Below are 9,247 nucleotides of genomic sequence, written 5' to 3'. Positions count from 1 at the left end.
CTTCATACCAACAATCTCTGTGGATTCGACCCTTACTCACGTAAGGTTATTACTTGGACGACCCAGTACACTTGCTGGTTAGTTGAACGGAGTTGTGAATTCCACCAGAGCCATAATTAGAACATTGATCACAAATGATACAAGAATTTGAATCACAATTTCGTCCACCATGAAGCACGCTTGATAAAAGGGCTCGTCTTCATTCATCTCTTACGTCTATAATTCAATCATCATCACAGCAGTGACATTGCATGTACTTCCATGTTGCTTCAGCTTTTTCATGAATATTGTCTTGGGATTTCAATGCAACATGTCAAGTATAGTACGTAGAGGCATCCATTACTTGCAGAGACTAAATGCTTCAAATGTATATACTACCATGCTAGAGAAAGGTTAAAACCATAGAAGCTTCCCTTATACTTATTCGCGAAAGAGCAAAGCTTAAGGCATGCCATCTTTACTTTTATTTGTGATTTTTAGTTTTGTCTTTTTGTTACATAATGTTGTGTTTTATATTGGGTGATTTTCATCATAAGCTTTACGAGAAGGTAATTTAAACAGAAAGTTGCTTTGCTTCTTCTCCAGGAAGAACCCGTGCATGCTCTAGGAGGGGCTATAGCATGTCCATCTCTTCTTGGAGTTCCTTTGGGACATAATTCATCATTCCTTCAAGGACCTGCATTTGCACCTCCTCGCATTAGGGAGGCCATTTGGTGTGGTAGCACAAACTCTTCAACCGAAGGAGCTAAGTGTTGGTTTTTCCACATATGATGGAAGTCTTCTAGAAGGGTTTTTTTTCCCAGCCTAAATTTTGATTCATAAATGCATCTTCAAATTGTAAATCATTTTTTGCATGAAATCTTGGTAGTAGAAATACTCAAGAATGCAAACCTCTCTTTTAACTTTGTAATTGTTGATATTATTTCTTAGCTTTTAAATTGGACATTTTATGTTGTTAGGATTCAGAATTTCCAATCAACATAGGCATATATGATTTCCTTCTTCTTCTGGTTCTTTACGCCATGAATGTAACCTTCATTTCTATAATTCCTTACATGTCAAGCTAAAATGGTCATTTAGTCATTAAAAGTAATTTTTTTAATGGGATATGACTCATTTTCATTCTGCTCAGTGCCTTCCCACTTCTTGCTGAAATTTTGTTTGATAATGATGAGCTTGTGATGGCTTGGTTCTGGCTTTGCAGGAAAGGAATTAGAGGATCCACAAGTGCTTACTGACGTTGGTGATGTCCCTATTCAAGAAATCTGAGATTGTGGAGTAGATGATGACAGATTGATGAATGTCATCAGTGAATCTGTCAAGCTAGTGATGGAGGAGGTAATGTACTGATTTGTGAAGTTCTGCTCTGAACACAATCATAGTATTATATATTTTTTTCTTATTTAAAAAACTTAAACTTAGAATAACATGCACTTGATACGTGAGTATTTTATACCCATTTTCTGCTTATTTTTTAGTTAAATTTAGTAAGTTTAAGTACATTCTAGTGTTAAAATCCTCTTTAGATGCTACTTTGACTTTTTCTGGTGTTTTTATTATTTCAGGTTAAATTCGGATCAATTTGGCAGAGTTTTGAGCAAAAAGGAGAAGTTTCGATGTCGCCCCTGATGAGCGGATAATTTATATGCTTTTTGGCATTGTTTTTAGGTAGTTTTTAGTATGATCTAGTTACTTCTAGGGATGTTTTCATTAGTTTTTATGCTAAATTCACACTTCTGGACTTTACTATGAGTTTGTGTATTTTTTTGTGATTTCAGGTATTTTCTAGCTGAAATTGAGGGACCTGAGCAAAACTCTGATAGGAGGCTGACAAAGGACTGTTGATGCTAGTGGAATCTGACCTTTCTACACTCAAAATGAATTTTTTGGAGCTACAGAATTCTAAATGGCGCGCTCTCCACGACGTTGGAAAGTAGACATCCAGAGCTTTCCAGCAATATATAATAGTCCATACTTTATTCATAATTAGATGACGTAAACTGGCGCTCAACGCCAGTTCCATGCTGCATTCTGTAGTCAAACGCCAGAAACACATCACGAACCAGAGTTGAACGCCCAAAACACGTTACAACTTGGCGTTCAACTCCAAGAGAAGCCTCAGCTCGTGGATAGATCAAGCTTAGCCCAAGCACACACCAAGTGGGCCCCGGAAGTGAATTTATGCATCAATTACTTACTTCTGTAAACCCTAGTAGCTAGTTTAGTATAAATAGAACTTTTTACTAGTTTATTAGATGTCTTGGACTATCTAGTTCTTTTGACCATTCGGTCTTTCATGGGGGCTGGCCATTCGTCCATGCCTGAACCTTCATCACTTATGTATTTTCAACGGTGGAGTTTCTACACACCATAGATTAAGGGTGTGGAGCTCTGCTGTACCTCAAGTTTCAATGCAATTACTACTATTTTCTATTCAATTCCGCTTGTTCTTATTCTAAGATATTCGTTGCACTTCAACATGATGAATGTGATGATCCGTGACACTCATCATCATTCTCACATATGAACGCGTGAATGACAACCACTTCCGTTCTACCTTAGACTGGGTGCATATCTCTTGGAATCCTTAATCAGAATCTTCGTGGTATAAGCTAGAATTAATGGCGGCATTCATGGGAATCCGGAAAGTCTAACCTTGTCTGTGGTATTCCTAGTAGGATTCCGGGATTGAATGACTGTGACGAGCTTCAAACTTGCGATTGCTGGGCGTGATGACAAACGCAAAAGAATCAAGGGATTCTATTCCAACATGATCGAGAACCGACAAATGATTAGCCGTGCTGTGACATAGCATTTGGACCATTTTCACTGAGAGGATGGGATGTAGCCATTGACAACGGTGATGCCCTACATACAGCTTGCCATGGAAGGGATAAAAAGGATTGAAGGAAGGCAGTAGGAAAGCAGAGATCCAACAGGGACAAGCATCTCCATACACTTATCTGAAATTCCCACCATTTAATTACATGAGTAACTCTATCTTTATTCTCAGTTTATTTATTATTATTCGAAAAACCAATAATCTCTTAAATTAGTTAAATCCGCCTGATTGGGATTTACAAGATGACCATAGCTTGCTTCATACCAACAATCTCTGTGGCATCGACCCTTACTCACGTAAGGTATTACTTGGACGACCCAGTACACTTGCTGGTTAGTTGTGCGGAGTTGTGACAAAGTGTGATTTATGTTTGAAAGCACCAAGTCTTTGGAGCCATTGTTGATGATCACAATTTCGTCCACAAGTTTTTGGCGCCGTTGCCGGAGATTGTTCGAGTATGGACAACTGACGGTTCATCTTGTTGCTCAGATTAGGTAATTTTCTTTTTATTTTCTTTTCAAAAAGTTTTCAAAAATCTTTCAAAAAATTTTTTTTTCTTTATTTTCATTTTTCTGAAGAATATTTTCGAAAAATTTATTAAGAAAATACAAAAAAATCATAAAATCATAAAAATCAAAAATATTTTTTATTTCTTGTTTGAGTCTTGAGTCAATTTTTAAGTTTGGTGTCAATTGCATCTTTTAAAAATTATTATGCATTTTTCAAAAAATTCATGCATTCATAGTGTTCTTCATGATCTTCAAGTTGTTCTTGGTAAATCTTCTTGTTTGATCTTGATATTTTCTTGTTTTGTGTCTTTTATTGTTTTTCATATGCATTTTTGCATTCATAGTATCTGTTCATACCCTGACCGGGCTCCTCCAAACTCGGTCAGTTCATAAAAGGTCCGACCTCGTCCTAAGGCTCACGCCTAAAGGTCGGACCTCGGACGAATAAAGCAAGGGAAGGCCCATCAAAAGGAACCCAGCCCAAACCTAAAGGCCGAAAAGGCCTAGCAAAGGCGGTTCCACAAAGATAGGGATAAAACTCCCGAAAGATAAGATAAGATAAGAATATCTTATCCAGGGAAGATCACGGCCAACTACTATAAATACACTGGAGCACCCAGGTATGACATTCATTCCACATCTACACATATCTGCTTGGACCCATGCTAACTTAAGCATCGGAGTGTCATTGCAGGTACAACCACCAACCACTCTGCATATCAAGCTCGGGTCCCTGAACCCCCACCTCGGGCCTCTCCAGATGACCGAGCTACACGTTTCAGGTAACCCCCGGAACATTGGCGCCGTTGCCGGGGACCTGGAAGTCATCCCTCTATCATGGCGGATGACCCTCTCAACAATGACCACGCTGCATCTGAACAAGAGGACGAAATTGACACCGGAGAACGACCGGACAGCCCTCTATCACCACGCACTCCAGGAGGAAGCAAACAGAATCGCCCAAAGACATCACTCCCAAACGAAGATCCACAAAATTCCGAAAAAGAGAAGAACTCGGAGATTCTAGAAACAGTCCGGGCACAACAAGACCGACTAAAACAACTCGAAGAGGACATAAAGAAGCAGAAAGAAACTGAACAAGATCTGAGAAGGGAGGCTCGAAAGCGCAGAGAATTAGAAGAAAAACTGCGGAAAATAGAGGCCAACCTGAAAGACCGAACAGAACGCGGCACCACCCCCGAAGGCAACCATGATCCCTTCACGCGAGAGATCATGAAGGAGAAGGTGCCGCGAAACTTCAAACCACCCGACATGGATCTCTACGACGGTACCACCGATCCAAGTCACCACCTCAGCAACTTCAGAAGCAGAATGTACCTAGTCGACGCCTCCGACGCGATTCGGTGCAAAGCCTTCCCCACCACTCTCACCAAGTCAGCCATGAAGTGGTTCGACAACCTGCCACCAAGATCAATCACCAGCTTCGAAGACCTAACCAAAAAATTCCTAACAAGGTTCTCTATTCAAAAGGACAAGACAAAACATGCCCCCAGTCTACTCGGGATCAAGCAAGGTAACCAAGAAACTCTCCGAGAATACATGGAGCGATTCAACAAAGCTTGCCTGGACATACAACACTTGCCCACTGAAGCAGCCATCATGGGACTAGCAAACGGCCTAAAAGAGGGACCATTTAGCCAATCCCTATCCAAACGCTACCCGACCTCCCTATACGAGGTGCAGGAGCGGGCAGAAAAATATATCAACATGGAGGAAACCTCCCAGCTAAGAGACTCTTCTAGGAAGGAATCAACCTACCCACTCCGAGATCGGGATCGGGAACAGAAGAAAAAAGAAGACCCCAACTCGAACAAGCCACGGAAGTACCACAACTACACCCCCCTCCGAGTCTCCCTGGTAGACGTCTACAGAGAAGTATGCCACACCGAAAAGATCCCACCGCCCCGACCGCTAAAACACAAGAGAGCGGGAAGAGATCGGTCCGAATACTGTGAATATCACAAACTCTACGGTCATTCTACTAACGACTGCTATGACCTAAAAAATGTTATGGAAAAGCTGGCCAGAGAAGGAAAACTCGACAGATACATAGCAGAGAAAGGAGAAGAGACCAGGAAGAGAAGGCGGGGAGATAACGAAGGTCGGGCCGAACAAACCCCGCGAACCCCTGAAAGACACGTTCACATGATAAATGGAGGTTTTGCAGGTGGAGGAACATCCAGATCCTCGCGAAAAAGACACCTCAAAGAAGTCTATCATGTCCGAGAAGACAGCCCCCTGCCCGAGTTACCTACTATCTCATTTACCCGAGAAGATGCTCAAGGGATAATTCCCGGGCACGACGATCCAATGGTAGTCACCATTATCCTAGCAAACGCCAACTTACATCGAACCCTGATTGACCAGGGAAGCTCAGCAGATATCCTGTTCAAAACGGCATTCGACAAGCTCGGACTTGAAGAAAAAGAACTAAAGGCCTATCCCACCGACCTATTTGGGCTAGGGGATACCCCGATCCATCCCTTAGGATACATCCGCTACACACTACCTTTGGAAGAGGCGAGCAATCTAAAACATTAAGCATCGACTACATTATAGTCGACGTCACTTCGGCATACAATGCCCTCATTGGGCGACCAACCCTAAACAGACTGGCAGCTATAGTCTCGACCCCACACCTCTGTATGAAGTTCCCTACCGCAAAAGGAATCGCTACCCTAAAAGGCGACCAAAAACTAGCGCGGCGATGCTACAACGAAAGCCTGAGCCTAAAAGGGAAGGAGGTCAACACGATAGAACTCGGACGAGTGCAGTCCCGAGAAGATCTTCGACCACAACCAGAGGGAGAGACCGAAAAAGTCCAGATTGGGAACACACCTGAAAAAATAACAAACATAGGAGCGAACCTCAAAACGGGCCTAAAAGAGGAACTCATAACCCTCTTAAAGGAGAATTCCGACCTCTTCGCCTGGAAAGCCTCCGACATGCCAGGCATAAGCCCCGACCTGATGTGCCATAAGCTATCAGTTTACCCGGGATCCCGACCTGTCCAACAAAGACGCCGGAAGCTCGGACCCGAGCGCATGCAAGCGATAGAAGAACAAGAACAAGCACTACTAGACGCAGGGTTCATTAGGGAAGTAAAATACCCCCTATGGCTCGCAAACGTGGTCCTGGTAAAAAAGCCCAACGGAAAATGGAGGATGTGCATCGATTACACAGACCTCAACAAAGCCTGCCCCAAAGACCCATATCCACTACCAAACATCGACGCCTTAGTAGACGCAGCCTCAGGCTACAGATATCTCTCCTTCATGGACGCATACTCGGGATACAATCAAATCCCGATGTACGGACCCGACCAAGAAAAGACCTCGTTCATAACCCCAAGGGCAAACTACTGCTACGTAGTAATGCCCTTCGGGCTGAAGAACGCAGGGGCAACCTACCAGAGGCTAATGAACAAAGTGTTCTCAGAGCACATCGGACTACAGCTAGAGGTGTACGTCGACGACATGCTGGTAAAGACACAAGAAGACAGAAACTTGATGACCGACCTCACCAGCGTCTTCGGCACCCTCAGAAAACACAACATGAGACTTAACCCGACAAAGTGCACCTTCGCCGCAGAAGCCGGAAAGTTCTTAGGCTTCATGCTGACTCAAAGGGGCATCGAAGCGAACTTGGACAAATGCCAAGCAATACTCAATATGAAGAGCCCGACGTGTGTCAAAGAAGTACAACAACTGAATGGAAGGCTAGCCGCCCTATCAAGATTCTTGGCAGGATCAGCGATAAAATCACTACCTCTCTACTCGCTCCTAAAGAAAGGGAAACCCTTCTCATGGACCCCGGAGTGCGAAAAAGCCTTCCAAGAATTCAAGGAATTCCTCGGGCAGCCACCAATCCTAACCCGACCTCTAAAAGGAGAAGAACTTGTACTATACCTCTCGGTTGGAAATCGAGCAGTCGCCTCAGCGTTAATACGCGAAAATGACCGAGGACAACACCCCATATACTTTGTAAGCAAGGCACTACAAGGGGCCGAATTAAACTATCAGAAGATAGAAAAGTTCGCCTACGCCCTAGTGTTCACAGCTCGGAGGCTCCGTCCCTACTTTCAAGCCCACACCATCAAAGTCCGAACAAACCAACCCATGAGACACATCCTTCAAAAAACAGACCTGGCAGGACGAATACTGCAATGGGCGGTGGAACTGTCCGAGTTCGACCTCCACTATGAAACCCGGACTGCCATAAAATCTCAGTATCTAGCCGACTTCATCGCAGAATGCACTGAGACCCCTGGAACCCCACTCTCATGGAACCTGTATGTCGACGGGTCCTCAAACAAAACTGGAAGCGGAGCCGGGGTTATACTCGAAAGCGACCAAGGAACGCAGATAGAACTATCCCTAAAATTCGAGTTCCAGGCCTCGAACAACCAAGCCGAATACGAGGCCCTACTAGCAGGTCTAAAGCTAGCCGAAGAGGTCGGAGCCCAGAAAATCACGATCTTCAGCGACTCCCAGGTCATCACATCACAAGTAAATGGAAGCTACCAGGCCAAAGACCCAACTATGAAAAAATACCTGGACCAAACACAGGCACAATTACGCCACTTTCCAGAGATACAGATCCAGCACATACCACGGGAACAAAACGCCCGGGCAGACGCCCTCTCAAAGCTTGCCAGCACCAAGCCCGGAGGCAACAACAGAAGTCTCCTCCAGGAAACCTTACAATCTCCCTCCGTGACAAGAGAGGAAGAAACGCTAAATATATCCGACCAACAGCAAGGGTGGATGACCCCCATACTCAGCTACCTGAAGTCGGGAACTCTCCCCGCCGAAAGAAAAGAAGCTAAAAGACTCACGAAAGACGCCCAGAATTATACACTAATTCACGACGTATTATACAGAAGAGGATTCACAAACCCCCTCCTTAGGTGCATCCCGACCACAGAAACAAAGAGCGTCCTCGAAGAAGTTCACGGAGGCATGTGTGGGAACCACCTCGGAGCTCGGGCATTATCCAAGAAAGTAGTCCGAGCCGGGTTCTACTGGCCAACTTTGCAAAGAGACGCAACGGACTTTGTGAAAATATGCCCCCCCTGCCAAAAACACGCCAATTTCCACAAAGCACCACCCGAAGACCTTATCAGCATCACTGCACCATGGCCCTTCGCAAAATGGGGACTTGACATACTCGGCCCGTTCCCCCAAGGACCGGGGCAAGTCAAATACCTCATAGTAGGGGTCGACTACTTCACAAAGTGGATCGAAGCCGAACCCTTAGCCACCATTACGGCTCAGAAAAGCCGCAAATTCCTATACAAAAACATTGTCACAAGGTTCGGAGTCCCCTACTCCATTACAACAGACAATGGAACACAGTTCACGGACACAAGTTTTCAGAACTTGGTGGCCGAACTAAAAATCAAACAGCAATTCACCTCAGTCGAGCACCCACAAGCCAACGGACAAGCAGAGGCCGCAAATAAAGTCATCTTGGCCGGGTTAAAACGAAGACTCCAAGAGGCCAAAGGAGCATGGGCCGAGGAGCTCCCCCAGGTATTATGGGCATATCGGACAACTCCACACTCTACAACGGGAGAATCGCCATTCCGACTAGCTTACGGGATGGAGGCAATGATTCCTATCGAAATAGATGAAGGGTCATCCAGAGTCATCTTCTACAACGAAGAAGGTAACCCGCAGGCACAAAAGGAAGAACTCGACCTCCTCCCCGAGGTCCGAGAAAGAGCCCGGATCCGAGAAGAAGCCTTAAAACGGCGAACGGCCCTCAGATACAATCAAAAAGTAATAAAACGAAGCTTCTCCACTCACGACCTAATTCTAATCCGAAATGACATCGGAACACAAAAGTCGGGAGAAGGAAAGCTAGCTGCAAA

General features: G+C 44.6%; 1 pseudogene; it reads left to right on the top strand.

The window, feature by feature from the left end:
- Window positions 1-310: 310 nt before the first annotated feature.
- LOC130942154 (arginase 1, mitochondrial-like) overlaps window positions 311-9,247 on the top strand; it is a 39,777-nt pseudogene continuing 30,840 nt past the window's right edge.

This window comes from Arachis stenosperma, chromosome 7 (genome assembly GCF_014773155.1).
Source record: "Arachis stenosperma cultivar V10309 chromosome 7, arast.V10309.gnm1.PFL2, whole genome shotgun sequence".
Taxonomy (NCBI): domain Eukaryota; kingdom Viridiplantae; phylum Streptophyta; class Magnoliopsida; order Fabales; family Fabaceae; genus Arachis; species Arachis stenosperma.
Note: the sequence above shows the minus strand (reverse complement) of the source record. Positions and strands in the feature narration are given on the sequence as shown.